The 18949-nt window shown below is 39.6% G+C and overlaps 1 protein-coding gene across 8 annotated transcripts in view; it reads right to left on the bottom strand.

Moving 5' to 3' along the window:
* Window positions 1-18949, bottom strand: part of FBXW11 (F-box and WD repeat domain containing 11) — a 168370-nt gene that overhangs the window by 106076 nt on the left and 43345 nt on the right. For 3 of the 8 annotated variants that reach the window (XM_045027674.1, XM_045027672.1, XM_045027671.1), the window contains exon 2: window positions 9210-9289. The exons of 4 other annotated variants lie outside the window; for them this stretch is intronic. The gene's annotated coding sequence lies outside the window, so the exon portion shown is untranslated. Of the gene's footprint in view, window positions 1-9209; window positions 9290-18949 lie in introns of those variants that run through there. One more of the 8 variants, XM_045027670.1, reaches the window with a different exon arrangement.

Here is an 18949-nt window from a genome sequence, read left to right as displayed (position 1 = left end):
AATAAAAAGAAGCCCAAGAAAAGAGCTGAATTTTATTCTTCCTCAAATATATTTTTTTAAAACAAAAGTACAAACTACAGGGCAAAATTCTGCTCTCAGTTATACATGTGCTGTTACTTATTGAATGAGTTACTGACAAAAAACAGTGTTCCATCATAGGCATAAATGAGGGAAGATTACTGGTAATGACAAGCCGGCAAAAATGAGCTCAGCTACCAGATTCCAAGTTGTTTGCACTGGTGGTTAGAAAAATCTCTTTTTACTTGCAAACTGGGGAAACATGTAATGTGGAATTCACACAAAACTTTGGAATCTCATTATGCCATATTTCAGAGTCCATTTTCAGGATTTAGCAGTACTGTACACTTAAGATACAGAAAAAGTAATTAAAATGGATCCAGTTATTCACTACTGAGCAGCAGGTAAACCCAACTCTAAGATTGGCACAGTCCTAGTTTTCAATGGCTTTTCACACTCACAAATGCCCTATTTAGTTTTTATTACAAACACCAAGTCAAATACATTTAAAAACTTGTTTGTACAAATTAGTTTGTACATCAAAGTTAAAGCAGCATGGGGCCACAGATGAAAACCTTTGAAAAGCAGTTATTGCGCCAATATTTAGAAGAGGGATCCAGAGCAAGAGAGGTTAAAATCATATTTTCTTATAAGTTCCCCTAAGTTTTTCCATTCAAAATTAAAATTATTTACACTGTGCTAAAAAATAAAAACTATAAAGGGCAAAAATACCACGATTATGGCCAATCTCAGAAATTATTCAAATTGTCTCTTCTACTCTGTGAGCCTGAATGTATTTGGGCTGTGCCTGAAAATATATGACTGAGTAGATGTATACATCTCATTTACAGACGTAAAACTACAAATGTTACTACTCCGAAGAAGTTAAAATAATTTTGCCTCCAATACTCAAGCATAATCGTATAACCTTGTATTAGTTTTTGGAAAGTTCATACTTAAAAATTGAAAAAAGATGATTTTCACTTACCTACCAAATTTCAAGTCTGGAAACCTATCTTTGCTACGATAGCTGATGTACCCCCACCTAAAGCTTCACTTCCCAAACTGTTTTAAGTGATTAATTGGTTATAGTAGGGGAAGCTCAGAATCCTAATCTCAGAAAATATTGGCAAGTGAGTTAAAATTTTCAAAAGTAATTTAGAATAAAAGTGTGTTATCTTTAAATCTAAACATTCATTCTAATAAAGATGATGGGTATTAAACTTAACACACAAAGTTTGCTGTTCACCTGAAACTCCACTCTCTGGTTTCTCCAAAAATTCTCAGGTAGGTTGGTGAACTGCACACAACCACAGCTGGCCCATGTCAGCTAGCTCAGGCTGCGGGACTATGCAAGTGCAATGTAGACATTCAGATTTGGTCTGGAGCCCAGGCTCTCAGGCCCTCTCCACTTTTGGAGTCTCAGAGCCTGAGAATCTACACTGCAATTTTATAGCCCCTCAGGGCAAACCCCATGAGCCTGAGTTAGTTGTCCCAAGCCCTGAGACTCGATGCCATGGCTTTTTTTAATCACAGTGTGGACCTATTTAGTGGTTTATACATCTGATCCTATATGTGGGAAAAAACTTAATTCAAATACTGATTTTTGGCATATATACTTCAATGTCATGAAGCATGTCACTGTTTGTTAGTGATTGAAGCAAGTTTGTAAACATCTCAGGTATAGTACAAAGTTTTTTAAAATTTTGGTCATTTTAGTCTCAACTAATTTGAAGAAAGAGTCAGTCCAGTTTCTAGATCATTTACTACATTTGTGTTTGTAAAATGCTCTAATTAAATGACTGAAAGACTATGAAGCTTTGGAGAGCCACATGCAATTCATAAACTTGCAATTTAGCTAAACCATTAGGCAGAAACATTGTTTATTTTCATGCCAACTTTAAGCCAAATAGGAACCTTTTCTTCCAGTATTACAAACTCCAGAATAAAGGGGTTTATAAAGGAAAAACGAAGACTCTTAGCTATAGCAGTATTATGCTTTACTAAACATGAGACAGCTTCAAATAGTGCACATACGATTTCACAATAAAACAGGAAAATGCAAGTGAAATATTTATGCACTTCAGTAAAGAACAAAGAAGTGTTTTTGAGCTGGTGTAGCGACCCACTAGCTACAACTGGAGGCACAGAAGATCTATCAAAGTCAATGTAATGAACATGAAGATGTTTTACCTTTTGCTTTCTAGTAAGAATTTGGATCTAAGCTGGTAGTTTCCACATTTTAGCCCAACAGGACCTTAGACAGCTGCGATGATCTAAAACTGATGATCTCAAACTGAGATGGGGAAAGGGAGGACTGAAGAGGAAGATGCATAATGGACAGTAAAAGTGAATTTGGTGGCTTTATCTCAGACCGTGTCAGATTATCCACCACAGGAAAAAAGGAGAAGTAAACATTCCTTTCTGGGGTCAGAAGCAGAATCCATCTTAGACATACTTAATACCAACTATTAATTTTACTATTTCGTGCCCAGATAGTATAGCACTGTACTTATTAAAAACACTTAACAGTTAAATGCACCCCAAAATCTGCAGCAACGAGCCATCTCTACAGGAGAGACACTAAACACAATAGCAGGGGTACAGCACATTAAAACAGGATCATTGGCCAGAACGTGGGGAGAAATTTCCACAGCTGAGTCAACTCAGGTTTCTTACTGCAGAAAATATAGTTTCATACTCCTAGGTACTAGCACAGCAATCCCAAAGCTCCAGAGAGAGCAACAAAAAGGGTTAAATTATGGCAAGCCTTGCAAGAGAAAAGATTGAAAAAACTAGGGATACTAGACTGAAAAGAGACAAGTTTGATAGGTCTTCATATGATAATTTATTATAAAGCAACACCACAAATTGGTCAGACACTTATGCTTAGAAGTCACTCAAAGTTAGTGGCTGAGGAAAATGTAATGTTCAAGTAAATACTTGACAGCGTACAGGCCCTCTTCATAATTCACTGACAGATGGTCACAATCAAATTGTAAATGCATTTATAAGTGAAACTGATGTGATGACCAACATTTGGAGTTAAGTAGCCTAAGATAAAGCTAATCAAATCTCATGCTTCAAGGCATAAAATGATTACCTTTGTGTGGGGTGGTTGGTCAGGAAGTCACACACTCCTAAGTACAGTGTCACAATTTTCCAGGTGAATTATTTTATTTGGGGATAATAGGGCTTACGGATTGTTCCTTTTTCCTCAATACTATTCTTCAAGCATCCCGTATAGATCAGTATCAGAGACAGAAAAATGCATTGCTCAACCATTGTTCTGATCTTTCAGAAGTCTCATGTTCCTAAAATGATCTACATTCATTTCATTGTGATTAAATTCAGTTAACCTCCTATAAACAATCATCAACTAATTTGGCTGTCTGACACCAGATGGGGCACTTTAAGATCTTAATATTTAAATTGTTTTAATATAAAATCAGGCTACCTGTAGAAGTGTTTGCTGCCCTACGACCCATCACAGCATACAATAGGATTGGAACATCTCGTGATGTCTTGAAAGGTGGGCAGTTAGGACTTCTCAGATGAGGATTCATGATGTGGAAATTTTCTCTCTTTCCATTTATACAAGAATTTGTCTGTGGCATCCTTAAGGGGGAGGATGAAAACTGCTTCCCTTGTAAGCTTTGTTGTAGGGCACCAACAGTTCTAGAGCAGTTATATGCAAACAGTGCTGCTATTTTGATTTCAGCTATTTTTGTTAAAGAACTCTCCAAGTCAAGAAACCTTTGGATTCAAAAGTCAAAAATTAAAATTCATCTAAAAGTGGGAGATCAGAATGTTTCTGAAACTTTTACAATAATTCAACTGTGACTATCGTCCCCTAGAATAGCTCAAGGAAAGCTCTATATAAAAAAAAAAAGTGTCCCACAAAGTGGAACCAATACTCATTCTGTATCCAACAGTGGTAACATTATACTGCTATAGTTAAGGGTATCAACATTTTTATTGTAATTCCTTTTTGTTGAAGATTGTATAAGTATTATAAACTTGGCACTGAAGGTCCCAACCTGGGGATGATTTTTTAAAGTACACACACTTTAATCAATTAAGCTCTCAAGGTACCAGAGTGCAGAAAAATATTTAGGGTTTTGGACATTTGTTTCTATGCAAAAAAGAACAGCTTTGTCTTTCAAAATGAGAATTTGGTGACTTAGTCCAATATGGACATGATCTTTTGGTATTTTAGAATGACAAAGATAAAGATACAATAAATCAAATGAGGTTTAAATAGTAACTAAAGCACACCACCTCATTTTTAGAGGTTTGGGTTTTTTAAGCTAGAGGTACATTATAGGGCTGTCAGTTTATTTTACAGTTTAATATAAGAAAGAAAATTAAACCAAAAGTCCACTTAGTTTTGTTAAGGGTCCCATTTAAAACCGGAGAATGAAATGCCATCCCTAGCCAACTCTTTGGTGCCAATAAATTAGTCAATCAATAGCTAGTATTCTGGATTTCCCCGTATAGAGATCCATATTTGCAACATTAAGCTACAGTAGGAAAAAGTTACGCCTTCTCTTTCCCTTGATTTGTGGATACAAAAGAGATGCACCCTATTACAGTCTTCTGTAACTTGGTGAGGTTTAATTTGCTTTGGTTTAACCTCAACAATAGTGGAACTGGAGCTGCCTCTGCTAATCTTTAATGCATATATGTGCATTAGCACTCAGCACTGGAAAATTAAGACTCATAGGTTAACTGCTGCTACTTAAAATGCTGTTCTAGGTCTGGGATAGAGAAAAGACATCTTCAGTGGTAGTCTACACCTAATCTTCTTAACAAGGGACACTAAAAAGAAAGCTTTGTCCTAGTGAACGGAAACAAGATATGACCATTTCTGAAAGAAATTCCATGATCACAAGTGAAATTTTAATTTAGGTTCTAAGACCCCTCTCCCGCCTCCCCCCTTCCCCCCAAAAAAGCAGAATGAATCACAGAACAAATTGTAAAGTTATAATGCTATTCAAGGGCCTTCAGTATTTTACACCCAGCAGAGAGTAGTCACCAGCTGCAGTCAATCTCCTTCAGCTAGCTGAGGTACCATGCAGACCTTATCTAACATTTTTACTTTACTTACATGACTCACCCAATATAGTCATAAGCAGAACTAGTAGGTATTGAGAAGAAGTAATTTGAAGATTTGCATGTGGTGGGAGAGTGCAAATTCTATTAGAAAAGTATGCTTATAAATTGTGAATATTTAGTGGAAATAAAGTGTGAGACTTGCATGTGATATAAGTAACTGTGTTTCACAAGTAGCAGTTTGGCTTGATAATGCATTCTTTTATGCTGTGCACTTAAATAAAGTGCAGGATGTCCTGTGCAACCTATTTCTATTAAAATGTTCTAAAATGCAAGACAATTTGTGTCAGACCAACAGTACTTTGGTACCAAAAGTACCTCTTCCCCCCCGCCCTTTAATATCAAAACCAAGTTCTCTTGTGCACATGCAGTGTAAGCACAGAGTCTCCAGAAAGTATTTTTTGGAATAGTGGTATCACATCACCACCTACTCCTAAACAAAATGCAACTGGTGTATCTAGTCCTAAGTGTCTACATTCTAAATCGAATGTAGCCTGAATACCATGTTTACAATATTTCCAAAACATGAGGTACCAAATGCATGTTATGAAATCAAAGTTCTAGTTCAACTCAGGAAGGGCATTTAGTTACTTTCTCATTTTACTCACAAGTCAAGAGAACTCTCTTTGTACAACAGAGTCAATTTACTTTTCCATTTTAGTACTTGAGATTAACTAAAATACTTTAAGATTGAGTTTCTCAGAAGTCAGCGCATACCTACTCTGTTGCAATCAACCAAATTCATCTTAACGACTTCGTGAAAGTTTGGGTCATTTCTTTATTCTTTAAAGTGCTAAAAAGATTCAAGAAACTGATCACTGGGTCTCTTGTCCATTAGATAATAGTCCAGTTAAACCAAACAGGCTTTCAAAAATCAACCCAGTGATACAGCTTTCCAATTGTCATTCAAGATCTGTGTATAATTTCCTTGAACTTTGGGAAGATTCTTACAAAAATCATTATGTTAGTTTAAAGTAAGCTATAAATAGAAAGTAATTTGATCTATTAAACAAGTTCTCCCTTTTACCAAACAGTTCTTCTACACAGGACAATATGAATTCACAGAAGGGTGATCAATACTGCCGTCCCACTTTGTTCCTGAAGATCAAAGTACATATTTGCAACAAAAGGAATATAAATTCAGTGGGGGAGAGATTTAAGTGCTTTTCCTTGAGCGTAAAAAAAAATCTTACTCCATTTTAATTTGTTCATCAGGAAAAGACTCATGAGATGCAATATCTTGTTTTCATAAAGACCCAAGAGGACTACCAGAGAAAACACTAATACAATTACATCAATGTCACTAAATGACATTAACTGATTCTTGAGACAAAGCTGTATTTTCCAACATATGTTACATCTAAATTAAACTTACGTTCCCTAACACACATGCACCCCATCTCTAATGGTTTTCTGAAAAATTCAAAAAAGTTATGTTCCCTTCTAGACTGGCAAATCAGCTGTGTTACATTAAAATAGTCTTTTTGGAAGGACAAAATGAAAAAAGCAGTGCCTTACTTTCTACTCTCTCAGACACCAGAAAGAGTGGTGTCACCTACCTGTCTGGAAACAGTAGCACATCATGTTAACAGTGTATCAGGTCTGAGAAATAAGACGAAAGGTGGAAAGTGGATGTGGGGAGTTATCAGATGACTAGTAAAGGCTTACTGCATAGCAGTTAGGCAATTAGAAAATTATGTTTGAAAATGGTCTTAGAAGTTATAGTAGAGTTAAAGAGCAGGCTCAGGATCTCTCATCAATGGGCTTGTCTATGTTAGGATTTAAAGGTGTGCTAACAACAGTCTTGCAGACAAGGTAGAGTGTAATTTTAACATTTGCAAAATTGGTCAAATTAAAGCCTCAGTTTAGCACATTATAAAGCAGGGTTTCACTTTCAGGTTTCAAATACTGCAGGAAAAAGTTTAAACACATTGTAATTTTAAAAAATTGTGAAAGCATTTCCACTGTTATTTTTACACGATTTAAATACTGGACAAAACTTAGGCCCTAAACCTTCAAACACTTGTATATGTGGTTAACTTTACAAATCAAGTAGAGCCACTCGCTTCAATATGAATAGTCCTTTTTTATCTTCCAAAAATGGAATATAATTTCATACAAACCAATATGTATTAAAATCCCATAAAGTCAAGTGACTAAAGTACTCTTGATTTGCAAGAATAGCTCATTTTCTGATTCAATTTTTAATTTTTTATTTTAAATGGTTTGCATAAGGCAGCTAGAAATGTAGTTTCCCTATTTTGATTTGTTCATTTTTCAAAAACCATGTCAGGCTCATGGTTTTAAAAAAAGAACAGATGGTGACTACCAAATATGCTATCAGTAGCATATTCCCCATTGTAATTCCAGAACTAGGTTCAACCACTGAGGTTCATGGGACCCAAAAAACCCACAGCGTGTGATCTTCTCCAATTTCAAACAGCAGCAAATACTTCTTAAATTCAGGTTAGCCTGAAAGTTTCCATTTGTCCTCCATAGTTCATAAATTGAAGATACAACAGAAAGAAACATAACCAGAACGTCCCTCATCCTAAACAAATAAGATCCAAGTCAGTCAAAATAAAATTAAACCCAAAAGCTGCAGACGCCAGTGAGGAAAATCATTAATTTATATTTTAATCTGTTAAACCCAACTACAATTTTTTATATATAAATAAAAGACTACAGACCAAGGAAATGTATAATTCAGCAAAACAAGAATCACACAAGAGCACAAGACCTAACCACAAAAGTTACTTCTACATTAAAAACTGATTATCGTAAGAATCTTTGTTTTAAATACAAGTAATGATTTTCTTCAGAAGAGAACACACAGAGATGCCCCAGAAGTATCAAACTTGGATAGCAGTTAAGGTTAAACCAGATGTAAATCTAAAAATACAGGAAATGGGAGACGCCTGAAAAGCTAACAAGGGGTGTGTTGTCCTCAACAAGCTGAGTTTAGTGATACTACCATTAGGAATTATACACAAATCTGTTGCAGATGAGAGGACAGAGGATGAAGAACACTGGAAATATATGGAATACCTTGTCAAGAGAAGTCCATTAAAGTAATTTAAGTGAGAGTAAAGCTGAATGGCAGCACAGGTAGAAGGCCTAAATAGCCCTCTGCTAACTTAAGACAAGTACCCTTTTTCTGTCCAGCAATCTCGTTTGTACTTAAAACAGTTCCCCACCTCCCTACTACACACAATACCTTTCAGAGCGGTTTAAAAAAAAAATTCTAACATTGCACTCTTTTAGAGATATTTCAATCTCTCTGAGAAAGAAATCTATTCTAGGTCACTTGAAAACTACAGCTGAGCAAAAGCAATTTGTTTGTACCTATCTACTGTAAAATCAACCTGCTGTAACTCAGCAAAAATTGCTCATGAAAGACAATCATTCAAACTGGCTCATTTGTGTTTTATAAACTAACTACATTCTAAATGTAACTTTTATTAAGAGTTTAAAAATGTCATACACCAAGTGCTATCTACACCAGGATTTTTAATCATGTTTTAGCTCATCAATACACGCACAACTAGAAACTGTACTGCAGACAAAGAAAAACATTTGTTCCTTTTATAAATTAACAATTGTAAATTTTAGAGAACACATGATAGTACATGGTTAAAAAAATCATAGGATAGATAGGCTCAGCAATGGAACAATTAATGCTTAACAAAAAAGGTCCTGAAACTCTGAACTTCTTTAGCCCCTTAAAAAAAAAACAAAACAGTATTTTTTCTTCCCACTGTTGTCTTGTATACTACCTACTTTGAACATCCATGCATGCCTAAATATTGTTTTCTATTTCACCAGAAGATACAAAGTTTATGGATTGTAGTCTGTTCTAAAAATGTATCCATGAGCAAAAGTAACTTGCTAAAAAGTTATACATGTATATACTGAACATATTTATTGTTTTTTAAACTAAACACACGGTAAATAGCTAACATTTTTTCATCCCGTAATATTTTCAGGGAGATAATGCAGAAAAACCAAAGTGTTGAACTTTCAGACAAATGTAACTAAGCAGAAGCAGTAAGATATAGTACAGGGTAATTTCTTACCTGAAACTTTGTTTCTGAGCTCCAGATCCACCAATCCAGAATGAATGGGGATTCGAATGAGGTTTCCTTCTCAGACTTGTCTGTCAAAAGAGAGCAGCCAATCATCTTCAGCTTGGTGTACCTACTTCTTTCTTGAACGAAATCCCAATTACGTACTCCTAATGCTGTTAGAAAGACAAGGCAACCTATACCGCTTACTATGACTCCAGTAGCAACTAAATTTAGAGGGGTCACCGGATTGGTGGATCTAAGACAAAGAAACTAATTTACAGAGAAGAAATTGCTCTTTCCCATGCCCTGAATCAACCAATCCAGAACAAGTGCTTTTAGGTCAAAAAATCATTTTACCAAGATTAAGAGGGATGAGAATAAACTACAACTCAGAGAATGAAGAATGTGCTATAGCATCAACCACCATTTACATACAGGGAATATGTTTAATTAATTACTAGAAGGCTAATTTCCAGGTTTCCAAAACAGACATCGCTTCTTAACTCATGATGCTGGTTCTCTCTCAAAATGCTGCTCTACTAAACTGCCTCCACATACATGCTTTGAACCATTCTACTACAATGATTCTTGGCCTTTTTCTGAGTCCCAAAACAAATTCAATTTTTCCTGAGTGCCCCTAGTAACAGGTAACCTTAACAGCTTTTCTAATCTGAATCATGCCAGAGTTCATTGTATTTGTAGTATCACTGTCTTTCTGAAAAACTAATCATAGAAGACTGCAAGATAAGATAAACCATTCTCTTAGCCAAGATAATTATTAGAAAAATTTGTCCTATATATTGCCAAAATCAAATGACAAAGCCTAAAATTAAAGGCACTTCGTGTGCTACCTTTAGGTGTATATTCAGGTTATAAAGTGGGTTTAAGTGGCAAACCTACTAGAGCAGAGGTTTTCAAATTGTGGTCCGTGGACCACCAGTTGTCCACGAGCTCCATTCAGGTGGTCCGCGGATAGTTCCTTCTAAGGTGCATGCCTGGGTAGCTGCACACGTGAGAATGAAGAGCCACCCACTAATTAGTGGAGCCATGCGTGCTTGGACCCTGGAGAAGACACACATGTAAGGTGAAGTGGTGGCCTTGGAGGGGGTGGGGGGAATAGGCGGTAGGGGAAAGTGGGGTGAGAAGAGGGGGTGGGGGGAATTTGGGATGTGCTGAGAAAGAGGCGACTTGCCCCAGCTCCAGGGCTGCGGAGAAGAGACGGTCCTTCTTCCCAGCCTCAGCTCTGTGGCACGGGAGAGACGCCCCTCTTTACCAGCCCCAGCACAGTGGCTGCCACAGAGGGGGAGAGACGGCACATCCATCACATTAGAAACGTAAGACTACTGATATTAAAATATGAGTTGTGTGCTTTTATTTGTAAAACAAAAAATGTTTATTAAGTTTTTTTATATAGTGCTTTTATCCAAAGCGCTTTACAATAGTTAGCTAACGGTACAAACAACATTTGGAAAGATCATTAAATGGTCTGCCGAGACCATGAGAAATTTTCAAGTGGTCCATGAAGAAAAAAAAAAGTTTGAGAACCACTGTATTAGAGGAAGCCTTCAAGAACACAACCACTAGAAGATGAATCCTGCAGAGCTTATTGTGCCTCTTGCACCAGTAACTGTGGATATGTATCCTAAAGAGACTGAAATCCCTTTGTCCAGATATTGCTCAAAAAAGTCTAAAGTTACGAAGCTACATAATTTTTTAGAGTATCTATCCTCATGTTAGGAAAAGAAAACTTTTTCTAGAACTTGGGAAGATACTGTCAGGGCCACAGGTTCCAATACTTCTGCTTTCCTCATCAACCCCTCCCACAAGCCAGTGCATTGATTGTTCTAGTATCTCCTCAGGAAGTGTCGCATACATCAAAACAAAGGGACTTTGGAGAAAGATGGGAGAAAAACAACTGCCATTCACATTGGTTGTGTGTACCACTAATTTATCAAATCTGAAACTACCTGGAACCAACTAGGGAAAGGATCATTTGCACCTTTGTGTTAATTTGTTTACTTTACTGCAGACATATCAATAAGTATGCTGCAAAATAACATTTCAAGAAGACAAACAGACTTAAGAGTTTGACATTAGGTCCAATCTATGATTTCAAAAGGACCTCAATAGTTGCCATGTACATCACAACTAAGCAAGCCGCAAGAGGTCTAGGAATATGACTCTCACACAAAGAGCACAACATAGCTTCTCAGGTAGTAAGAAAGCCACCTGAAATACCTAAATGAACCATTTCTCCAAGCAAGGACAGAGTCAGAGAGTCATGAGAAGGAATGACCAAGTCACCATGAAGGCATCTCCTAAAAGTTCTGTGGAAATATGCTGCAGCAAAGGTCTCAATTTCTTTGGAAGTGAAAACCTGCATCATGGAGACCCAACTTGAATGTCAAAGTTTCCTTAGAGGGGTAGCTGTGTTAGTCTGGATCTGTAAAAGCAGCAAAGAGTCCTGTGGCACCTTATAGATTAACAGACCTATTGGAGCATGAGCTTTTCATGGGTATTCACCCACGAAAGCTCATGCTCCAATACGTCTGTTAGTCTATAAAGTGCCACAGGACTCTTTGCTGCTTTTAAAGTTTCCTTGTTAATTTTAGTTGCCTGGGCAGAGGTATCTTCCTGTTTAACAATTCTAATCAACTATAAACTCTCAATGACTCAAACTGATAAACTATTTGCCATACACAAAGATTGAAGATTAAAATTAAAATGTTGTGCAAATTGCTGCCAAAGACTAAAAATTCTATGTTCAATTGGCATTGCTACATATTTTTAAAAGCTCAGTAAGTTGTTAATAAAATGAAGTATTTTCAGCCATCACCGCAGAAAAGTGTACACTCCACAAATGACATACAAGTAGTAAAGATCCATAGAGACTAGAATTTAATATTCAAGGACAGAATTTATCAAAACTATAATTACTGATGGAGCTGCATGGATCACAGAATTGACACAATATAGTGAGCCTTTCACCTGTAGGTCACTGGTTCAAAAAAAAAAATGCAGTTACTTAAAACTGATCCTTAAGAGCAATTTAGCAGCTTATGTAAAAAGAGCCTTGGTCTCAATTCCTAGGGAACAGGTGCCTACATCAAAAAGATCACTACAATTTTCACCCTTATTTGAACAAAATGGGCCTTGGTAGCTGAAATACCTTCTAACCCCTAAGGTTGAAGCATGAGTGCAACTGTGTGGAAAAGCTTGGATTACTACTGCCAGGGCTATAGCTGTGTGAATAAACAGGTGACTTTGATTTCCCCAGCTTTTTTTTTTTTTTTTTTTTTTTTTTTTACTCAAAGCAAATTTATTTGATGTTCATGAAGTTACTCCTTTCCCAAACTAATTTTTTTTTTTTAAAGTATGACATGCATTCAAGTATTTTAGCACCACAAGGTATTGGTCATCTACTACTAAAACACTGGGAAATAACTTGTGGAAAACAAGACCTTGAACATGGTAGGCTGTACAATATAACAAAGCAGGTTAACCAGAGTAGTCACACCAGGGAGATCACAAATTGGAAGGAAGGATTGTGTTATGCCGCAAGCTTGCAAAATGTTTACAATCTACCATAGTTTAATAAAATGTCCTTAATGCTCACTATGTGCATCTGGGAAATGTGTCCTCCAAACACAGAAAGAACAAAGTGGAAATGCATGGCCGTGCCCACTGGCACAATCTTTTCTCTGTTAATTTGAAAAGTTCAGTGAAGTGGATATTTTCTACAATTAATGATCAACTAACAATACTTGTACGTGCAAATGTCACATTGAGAACTTAGAGAATATAACAATAAAACAGATAGTAACATCAGTATAAAAGAACATCACTATAGGAAAAAGCAGGAACATAATGAAGCATGTTATTTATAAACATTCATTTAAAATGACTCCGTATACATTCCTATTTCTCTCCCTTTCCATTGTTTCCTCACTCCCTTCTTTGAAAAAAAAAATCATGTTAGAGCAGCACTCCCTTACCTCTATGCTTCCTTATTCTCCCCAATCTTTTCCTTTCCTGTTGGCATCCTTACTATACCATCTACTTCATTTAGAACCTCTGAGTTGCAAAGTAAGAAGCAATAGCAGTTTCACTTTGCACACCAGGCCACAATGCTTAAAAGCAGTAAGAAATGTACCATTCTAGGAAAAAGGTTTCAGATTAAATTCAAGATGCCAATGCAACAGTGACTTCTGAAGTCGATAACATTACTGCAGTAAACAATATGCATCAAAGAACAAATGCCAGATTGATACATCAGGTAGCAAGGGTGTTTCAGAGGACAGGGAAGGAAAGAAAAAAAAAAAAAGGTACTGCATCCAACCTTCAAAACATATTCCCAAGCCCCATCCACGGCATAACCTGCACTGATCCATTTTACTGAAGTAACCAGGAAAGATCATGCAATGAATACCAGAAGTCCAAGTCTGCAGTAATGCTTAGAATAATCCTGCTTAGAGGATGCTGATACAATCAACATTGTCTGTGAAATACGCAGGGTACAGGGGATATACCATGCACTTCCAATCAGTTTTAGAAACAGGAGAGGCCCAACTGAAAGTTTCAGATCATACAAGTGCACGATGACCATAGGAATGCATCGGCATGTAACACCATAGTTCTAGCAACACTGCGGTACCCATCCGGTCTACAACCAATATTTTAAGTGTTAGAGCTTCAATCTAAAAGTATTCTGGCTCAAACTAACCTATTTAGAAAATTCAAATCAATTGTCAGGCAACTACCTCACTGGTGTCTTGCGTACAGTAGAGCTTTGAGTGTACTAGGCAATTTAAAAGTGATAATTTCATAGCTGTTCCCACAAAAGCAGCATTTGTTACTTCTTCTCTATGACTTGTATGGCTGCTACTATAAAAATACAGGTCAATGCCTAAAGATTCACTCTTCCTTTTTTCCTAATCCTTTTCTTTTCTCTTGAACTCCCCTCCTCTGCTCCACACATCTAAATTCCAGCACACCTCCCTTCTTACTCTTGTAAATCCTTTTCCTCACTTCAGCTTCTGGCACTGGCTTTCCCCAAGATCTCACCTTCCTCCCCTCTCTGTCCATTTTCCTCACTCCATCACCATCATCCACACTCTGCTGGCTCCAATCTAAGTAAACTCATTCCTATTCATTTTCTTCCCAACTCAATCCCTCCCCTTCCTGACACTGAAAGTCACACCAATCTGTGTACTCTATACACTCACTTCCACCTCGTAGCACTCTTCGAAAGAGATTCTCCCTTTCTGGCAGCATGCGTAGCTGCAGTCTTCTCACATCTCCTGCCTCAGAGATGACTCCTCTCTCCTGCAACTTTAAGCCATTTTCTCCAGTCACTCCCTCCAGCACATACCACCTCTCCTTCCTTTTTCCTCTGTATGGGATTGTCTACTATCCTGCAGTCTTATTTGCCTTTTCCCCTGACATTTCATTGCTCTCCTTCCATTATCCCAGTCCACTACACAATCACAAGTGGTTCAATCTCCATGTTGCTGACCCACCAATTCTGCCAAAGTAATGACTGTAGGTTGTGAGAAGCAATAGGCAAGATTGGTAGGTATCAATCCTACTGAGAGAGCACACTCACCAGTTAGTACTCAGGTTCACAACCTAGAAGTCTTGTTAGTTCCGCATTTGCTTCGGGACTTCGAGGTAAGAAGTGTGCCAAGATTATTTTTATCAGCTACATTTGGCAAGAAGAGTACCTCCTTTTCTTTCAACTGCAGACAACCATTATCCATATCTCTTGGACCTCAAGATGGACTAATTATAATAAACTGTAGACTGGACAGACACCTAAAACCATCTGGAAACTTAAGCTGGTGAAGAATGCAACTGCCCACTTGCTTAGCAGTGTTTTGTACAGACAGTATATTACAGTGCTGCTCTGAGCTCTGCCTGAGTTGCAGAATAGTTTCCAGGTAGAATCTTGAAGGGTTTTTATTTTTTAAGTCCTAAATTGTTTGGGTCACAGCTACCTCCTGCAATTGTGATCACCCAGGTAGCTTAAGCTAGCATGCACTTGGTTTACTAGGGAAGGAGTTGCTGATGAGGTGTGCTCATGTAAAACACTTGATTCTGGAATTCAGTTGCCTTCTGGATTGAAGACCTCCAGCACACATTGCATGGCTTTTCCAGGAGGAAGTGGAGAGTTTTTTGGCAGGAGCTTCAATTATAGTTAATTTATTATTTACACTGAGGCAGTAATGAGCTGCCAAAATCTTAGGAACCGGTTCCCTACTGGGTCTTCGGCGGCATGGTTCCGGCGGCTGAAGGACCCACCACCGAAGACCCGGTAGGGAACTGCCCAGTGAGTACACCCCCACCCACGTCCTGCCCCCCGTCAGAAACCACAACCCATAACCCCCCCTGCCCTGCTCCTTGTCCCCTGACCACTCCTTCCCAAGACCCCCAACCCTAACTCCCCCCCAGGACCCCACCCCCTGCCAAACTTGCCCCGCTCCCTGTCCCCTGACTGCCCCGACTCCATCCACCACCATCCCAACAGACCCCAGGAACTCCCACGCGGCGCCTACCCAACCCCCCCTTCCCCATCCCCTGTCTGCCCCCCCCAGAACCTCTGCCCGATCCAAACCCTCCTCCCCCGCCCCAGTCCCGGCACTGGCCTCTTACCCCTGCCGGGGTTGGGGCCAGGGTCGGAGCTGCAGCCGCGGGGCCCGACTCCCCGGGCTGGGCCGACACCGGGACCGGAGCCACGGGGCCCGACTCCCCGGGACCGGCCGGCACCGGCGCCGCAGCCGCGGGGCCCGACTCCCCGGGCCCGGCCGGCACCGGGACCGGCGCCGCAGCCGCGGGGCCCGACTCCCCAGGCTGGGCCGACACCGGGACCGGAGCCACGGGGCCCGACTCCCCGGGCCGGGACGACACCGGGACCGGCGCCGGAGCCGCGGGGCCCGACTCCCCGGGCCCGGCCGGCACCGGGACCGGCGCCGCAGCCGCGGGGCCCGACTCCCCGGGACCGGCCGGCACCGGACCGGCGCCGCAGCCGCGGGGGCCCGACTCCCCGGGACCGGCCGGCACCGGGACCGGCGCCGCAGCCGTGGGGCCCGACTCCCCGGGCCCGGCCGGCACCGGGACCGGAGCCGCAGCCGCGGGGCCCGACTCCCCGGGCCCGGCCGGCACCGGGACCGGAGCCGCAGCCGTGGGGCCCGACTCCCCCGGCCCGGCCGGCACCGGGACCGGCGCCGCAGCTGCGGGGCCCAACTCCCCGGCCCCGGGCCGGCACCGGGGCCGGAGCCGCAGCCGCAGGGCCCGAGCTGGGCTGGGTCCGAGCCGCACAGGCAGGACCAGCCCGAGCCGGGGGTGCTTGGCTGGGACCGGGCTGGGGCGCTCGGCCAGGGCCAGGAGGAGCCGTCCCGCCCCCTCCCACACACGCCCGGCTTACCTGCCTGCTCCTTTTTTCAGGCTTCCCGCGAACATTTGATTCACAGGAAGCAGGGGAAGGGGAGGAGAAGGAGGGTGGAGCGTTCAGGGGAGAGGGGGAGGTGAGCTGGGGCCGGGCCGGGTGGACAGCTGCCCGAGCCTTTGTTAAATTTAAAAGCTTTTTAGAATCGGTTGTCCTGGAACAACCGGTTCTAAAAAGGCTTCTAAATTTAACAACCGGTTCGCGCGAACCGCTGCGAACCGGCTGGAGCTCACCACTGCACTGAGGCACTTAAATGCTGGACTGTTTGTATTAGATGGGCAGAAGCTCCAGGCCATAAAAGTAATTTGTTAAGGAGGATGCCTTTCATCTATGCATTTTTAAAATACATGTTTAAGAAGGGTATAAACAGGTGCTTTTCAAATCTTAAATTAATCTTACTTCTAAATCCTTGTCTTTCTATAACCCTCCCACTCCACTGCAGTGTTATATTTAATTTAGACTGTAAGCTCTTCAGGGCAGGGATTTGTGTTTGTAAAGTGACATGCACACCAAGAGTGCTGTAGAAATACTGAAGATAGCAAGCTCAGCACTTGAAAAAATCTTTGAACATGCTTGGCTTCCTATCTTCCACCAAGACAACTAAGGCCTGAGAATAAGGATTTGTGTTTCCACCCTTAACCAGATTTTATGGTGCACCATTAATCTTACAAATATGTACTTTGTTTTATATTAGATATACAATATTTTCCCCTCTAGTGCTTCCTTTCACAACCACTCATTATGCAAGTCACAAGTTGCCAATAAATTTTTTGCTACCAATTAAAAAACATGGTGATAAAATAAACAGTGCAGCAGAATGAAAAGGACATTTTTAAACAGAAAACAAAATACACAAGTTGTCATCAATAATCTTTGATAAATATATATTTCTAGTAGTGTCAAATACCACAGAATGGATTTTACTGAAAGGATAATGAAACTGAATGTTACATTATATTCAGAGTTTAAATGCCATTCAAAACTTGGAGCCAAAAATACCATTTATCAAAATGGATAGGTGAAAATTTTGCTCATTTTCATATCTTCTTAGGATAAAGTGCAGAAAATAATTTGATTTCTTGAGTGGTAGGAAGGTTAAGTTTACCTAACTTTACGAAGTATAATTCAAAAGTGTTATTTTTATGTGTTCATGGAAAGTTAGGGATTAAAAAAAGCCTTTTGGACCATTCTAGTCAATTATCTGTTCTGGTTACCTCCTTACTGTGTATTTTTTAGTGATTTGTCCAGTCTATACAATGCATTTCACCAAAACTGGGTAACTACTACTTTACTATGATAGTTGATATTGAAGTCACAGCAACTGTATCATTCATTTTCATAGTCTAGATAGCTCATCTACTACAGTCTAAAAACAAGTTGGACTCCCAGGTTTCATATTTCCAGAGTATGTTCTCCAAGCAACGTACTCCATGCCTGCGAAAGAGGCTATTCAACCTTAGCTACTACTACCACCACATGAAAGTAACATTGCTAGATGATCGACCTCCTTCACCAGAGGTTAAGTACTAGTAAAGTTAATAAGTCAAGGTGGAAAGATCTGCAAAAGTAAAATAAGATTATCTAAAATGCAAGCTGTCCTATAGAATGTTTAAATAAGTGAGTATAGGTAGCACACTCACTACAGCTTATTTGGAGCGTAACAGGTGCAATTTAACCTTAAACCTTAAAATATTTCACACTTAGCTTTACAAACAGAACAATTATCACACCAGTGTTAGTTGTTTTTTTTTAATAAATGCAATCAAGCTAAGGAACAATTGAAAGCTAGAACATCATGTTCTGAAACTCTCATACTATTAACATATTGATACATTATCTTTTGTTTATCCCTGAATTCAGTCACACAGAATTACATTCCAGTTGCTACTGAGAACACTCACCACACATTTGCAAAAAACACGTATAATCAAATATATATTCATTCCCAGCCTTTGATGCAGTAGATGCAGTAACTAAAACACTAATTGCTATACCAAACAGGAAGGCACAAAAAAGCTTGCCTTTATAATCTTAATGCTTGTATCTTATTTCACTTACAAGAAACATTCTAAATGCAAAAATGCTGAAATAAAGCTTGTGTTTTAAAATGGTCTCCATTTTAGAGATGCTGGCTAACATTAAGAACAGTTGACCAAAAAAAAGCTTGCATATTCTATTCAAATGTGTCCTTGGCTAGTCTTTTTTTTGTACATAGTGCTTTTCATTTGTGCTTACTTTACAGTTCCCAATTTTCCACAGATTCTTAAGTCTAATATCTCTTTTGAGAAACAAGGCAAAACATTAT

This window comes from Mauremys mutica, chromosome 8 (genome assembly GCF_020497125.1).
Source record: "Mauremys mutica isolate MM-2020 ecotype Southern chromosome 8, ASM2049712v1, whole genome shotgun sequence".
Lineage (NCBI taxonomy): Eukaryota > Metazoa > Chordata > Testudines > Geoemydidae > Mauremys > Mauremys mutica.
The sequence above is the reverse complement of the archived record's forward strand: the minus strand, read 5'-3'. Positions and strand labels throughout refer to the sequence as shown.